Raw genomic sequence first — 5,226 nt, 5'->3', positions numbered from 1 at the left:
TTTACACTTACCTGTTGGGTCTTTCATGATGGGGGTTGGTGGGCACTACTGGTTTCCCCGAGGCTGACTTATTGGTAGTATTTTTCTTACACTGGGTCCTCATATGTCATTGCTCTCCACAGTTCCAACAACCTTTCTGGGTAGCAGCCTTTCCTGCCATAGCATCTTTCCTGTGATGAAATTGCTGGCATTGAGCTCTCTTGTGCCCAGGTTTGTTACAGTGCCAGCAAAGTCCCTCAAACCTCTCTGAAAACTGACCTTTTCTGGCTTTGAATCCTGATGACTGTACCAACCTTGGTACCTCTGTGCTGGACTTGTGTGTAGGATTCAAATTCAAGAGCTCTGGCCATTGCATCCTGCATGGTAGAGGGGTGTGCTTGCTTTACTTGTATCTTCAGTTGTGGACTGTCTAAGGTATCTACAAACTGATCCCTCAGCAACAGCTTGAGGACATCGGGTGGTGAAGTTGGGTAGGCCTTGTGTGCCATACTTTCCAAGTCTTGTGCTAGCTCTTGCAGGCTCTCCCCTTTAGCACAGACTCTCGTCCTAAACCGAGCTCTGTAGACTTTGGACTGATTTTGAGTTCCATACTTGAGTTCTAGAGCAGCTACCAGTGCTCTATAGTTGAGCCTGTCATCTGATGACAACTGTCCAAGTATTTCCAGTGGTTGTCCCTTCAAGCTTGTTGCCAGGTACAATGCTTTCTGCTCGTCTGCTCATCCATTCATCTCTGCCAGTAGCTCAAATTGTGCTCTATATGCTCCCCACGGTGCTTTCCTATCGTATTCCTGTGGCTTCCTTCGTACTGAATCACTCCTATTACTGACACTCATGTCTGGAATGTGACTTCTGACAGGACTGAAGATGTCTGCATTAGGGTTTAGCTGCGGGGTTTGGAAGGGGCTTGCCGTTGCCTGGGGCTGATTAGGTCGATGGCTAATATATCCTCCCTGTGTAAAAGACAGTAAATCATCATTTAATGTATTTAATTCACATTGAAATTTACTAATGTTTTCGATTTGTAGTTCTTTCCACTGTTGTTGGGTTTTCTGTAGTTGCTGCTGACTTTCCTGCAACTGTTGGATACTTTCTTCCTGTTTCCTTTCTTGTTCCAGTTGCCACTGCTGTAATCTCTCTTCTTATTTATTTTCTTTCTTCTCCAACCACTGCTGTAGTCTCTCTTGTTTATTTTGCTGTTCGAGCTGCCACTGTTGCTGCACTGTCAATTACGGTTTGTGTTTTAGTGAAACACTCCTGAAGAAGCTGTAAAGCCAAACGTTGGATGTCCAATTAATGAAAAACAACAATTTGGTGTTATAAGATCGTTTATTTCTAGTATAAAAATGTCTTCATGCATCAATATGCACTACAGAAATTAAATAATAAGTTACAACATTATTAAACTAAATTAACGACTGCTATGTTTCGGGAACTCAAACAAAAGTATTTAAAAACGTATTACAAGTAAACTCAAATGGCAAATTGTTACTTACAATTTTTTAAGTTCTTCTTATAATTTGTTGATATCATTAATGACTGGTTCAAACATGTATATTTTACATTCAACCGAATTCTAGAAAATAGAATTCCAATTCTTGCCATTGATCTAAAATTGTTAAAGGAAGAAACATGGGCTGTTCAAGTACACAACGTCTGCACACGCATTGAGCTTTTCGCCACGATCTTGGATATTAAATCCCCAAAAAAGAAGAAAAGAAAACGAAATTATATGCTTTATCTTCCCTTTTCAAATATGTTGATTTGAAAATTAGATCTTTGACAGGAAATTACACACTATTTTCATAGCTATTCTCTTTACATCATGTTTATGATGCTGCTAACCATCGGTCCCCGAGAATCCACATTCAAACACCTTGTTTGTTTGTTGAATTTCGCGCAAAGCTACTCGAGGACGAGAGGGAAGACAGATGGTCAATACCGCCCACCCTCAATATTTGTGCTACTCTATGCCAACAAATAGTGAGATTCGAACTGGTGTGATTGACTATCACTTTATAAGCCCCCACGGCAGAAAGGGCGAGTGTGTCTGGTGGCGCGATTCAGTTCCGCGACCCACAGATTACGAGTAGAGTGCCTTAATCACCAGACCATACAAGGTACCCAAACAGTAGACTATGTGCAAGTAAGCCGTTGGTGGTATTCAGGTACCCAGGAAGTATGAAACAGTGTTTAATTTCCTTTTAGTTTAGAAAAGTATTTCTTTTTTTATTCACCTAAAAGTTACAAATTCATTCATAAGCACGTGCATAAAAGTGCGAAGAGACGGTTTATCAATGGAGTTTAGTTCTGGAATGTGGATGAATAACTGGCACTGACCTTGTTATGAGTCATTCCCCCTTTGCAATCATCCAATGAAATAGGTTTTTACAGAATTATAGACATTTGAATATACAATGTAGTTTTTTAGTACCTGAACCATGTGACATGTTTCGTGATGCCAGAGTACATGTCCTCCCTATATGTACTGGTGAAATGACCAATGACATGATAACGCATGTACTCTGAGATATATAATATTTCATATAAAGTTGTTTTGCTCACCAAACCTTAATCAACTTTGCTTCAACATTTCTTGAATAAGGATAAACTAAAAACGAATTAGACTAACCATGTCTGGTGTTTAGCGTACTCGTCACTTTGACTGTTTTTTATCTTTAAGATCGGTTTATTTTCATTGTTTTTATCTTTAAGATAAGCAAGTCCATTTCCACTTTGACTGTTTTATTTTCTTTAAGATAAGTTAATTTTCACTTTGTTTTCTTTTTTATCTTTAAGATAGATTCATTTTCACTTTGCCTGTTTTTTTATCTTTAACATAGGTTCGTTTTCACTTTGACTGTTTTTTATCTTTAACATAGGTTCGTTTTCACTTTGCATTGTGTTTAGTCTGTTTTCTCAAATTCAGTCAGTAAAATATTTCAGTAAAGTAAGTGTACGTATTGTTGTGACATGAAAACTTTGTCACTAACTGTATGCTGAACACTTGCACGAAAAGTTGGGAACATTTACCGAAAAAAAGGTATGTTCTCTCTAGCTATGGAAAACTCCTCCTTCCTTATCTAAGAGTCTTCCTACCCTTTAAACTAAACGTTAAAAATCAAATTGTAAATCAACTAACAGGGTCATAATTCCAATAATCACTTCATTGGACAATGACAGTTACACAAGAGCAATAAAGTGTAATTCAACTCAACTGAAAGGCTCTAACAGCTAGTCGAACAAACAAAATTCAAGTTTACATGAAACAAAGAAAAATTAATTCAAAATAATATCAAATTGGGGGATATTAAATAAAGTTTAAAAGAAAAGTAGAGTTAAAAATATATAAAACTGAATACAAAGTTTCAACTATATGCATAATTACATAAATAATAAAGTAAGTGGAACTGAAGGTAATACAAAATCAAACAGAACCAAAATAAATATAATAGAATTATACATCTTCACAGAGTTAACACAGTCACACCGAATCTAAATCCGTAAAACAACCCCAGATGGAACTACCGAACTAAATGATTGTTTGTTTGTTATGCATTTCGCGCAAAGCTACATGAAGGCTATCTGCGCTAGCCGTCCCTAATTTAGTAGTGCAAGACTAGAAGGAAGGCAGCTAGTCATAACCACCCACCGCCAACTCTTGGGCTACTCTTTTACAAACGAATAGTGGGATTGACCGTCACATTATAGCGTCCCCACGGCTGAAAGGGCGAACATGCTTGGTGAGACGGAGATTCGAACCCGAGACCCTCAGATTGCAAGTCGAGCGCCGTTACCACCTGGCCATGCCGGGCCACAACTGAATGAATTAAAGTTAAGTGAACAGGGCAATACCTAAATTGAATATAATACACGATTTAAAACTTGAAACTAAACAGACATTACAAAATAAACTAAATACATTAAAAAATGAAAATAATACTGGCCAATGCTTGCTTAAACCAATCCACACAAAAAAGCAAAATGAAATATATTACAATGGAGTACTGAAAATACAAAAGAAAAGTGAACTCAAATGCACACATAAAACCAAACATTGGATAAACATAAGATAATATAAATAGAAGAAAACTAATGAAAATTTCAATGGTTATAATTACTATAAAAATAAGCTGAGGCTATATAAAGTCGAGCATATTACATAATCAAATAAGCTAAACTAAGTGAAAATTGAACGGAAGACAAATTGAAAGAAAACTACATGGATACACTAACTCCATGAACACTACTGATTGACAGAAGTACTTTGAAAGCTTTTGTAGACCCCTCACCCCTAGTTGCTCAGCAGAATGTCTGCGGACTTATACCGTTATAAATCGGGTTTCGATACAGGGTGAGTACAGATTGTGTAGCTTTGTGATTAAATACAAAACAAACAAACAAAACTTTTGTAGACTTTCTTCTTTTGGTTGAAATTTTGCAGATCATCACCAAATTGAAAAAAAAAAGAAGAAGTAATTATTGTTTTCTTATAAACACCTCTTTCCAAAGTGTTTTCCCTTCTTCCTTGATTTGTTTGTTTTTTGTGGGACCCAGGATGATGTCACTATGATTCAGAATCTTGTGGACATCCTCCAGATGCTTCATGAAATTTCTCATGCGTGATATGAAATCAAGATATGCCGCCTCTGAACAATGGTCCCACATTCCTGATTCTCTGGACAATGGTCCCACATTCCTAATTCTCTGAACCATTAGTCTCACGTTCCTGATTCTCTGGACAATGGTCCCACATTCCTGATTCTCTGGACAATGGTCCCACATTCCTAATTCTCTGAACCATTAGTCTCACGTTCCTGATTCTCTGAACAGTGGTCCCACATTCTTGATTCCCCACTCATTAGTGCATAAAGATCAACCATTGTTGCAGATGTGGTTTTCGGTTTTAAAATTGAAGCCAAAGTGAACACTTTGCTCAGATGTCACAATCTCCTCTTAGTGATGAGCCCTGGTATTTGGGGGAAAAGCCTCGTTGGTACTGGATGTGGCAGATATAGTACAGTTGACAAATTGTTAAATACTCTTCTTTGCCTTCATTTATGAGTTTTTAGAATTACTAATGTAGATTTATTCTGTTGACGCTTTGATTACTTGACATGCTTTGCGAACAAAAAAATCTTCAGTAGGTCTCTGACATTTCCTGATTGGTTTAAGGACATGCCAGTCAGTGATTGCCTTACCGGCTTACGTTGATTTGACTCATTTTAT

This window comes from Limulus polyphemus, unplaced genomic scaffold, assembly GCF_000517525.1.
Source record: "Limulus polyphemus unplaced genomic scaffold, Limulus_polyphemus-2.1.2 Scaffold4839, whole genome shotgun sequence".
In the NCBI taxonomy this organism is placed as follows: Eukaryota; Metazoa; Arthropoda; class Merostomata; order Xiphosura; family Limulidae; genus Limulus; species Limulus polyphemus.
This window is presented reverse-complemented; position numbering follows the sequence as displayed.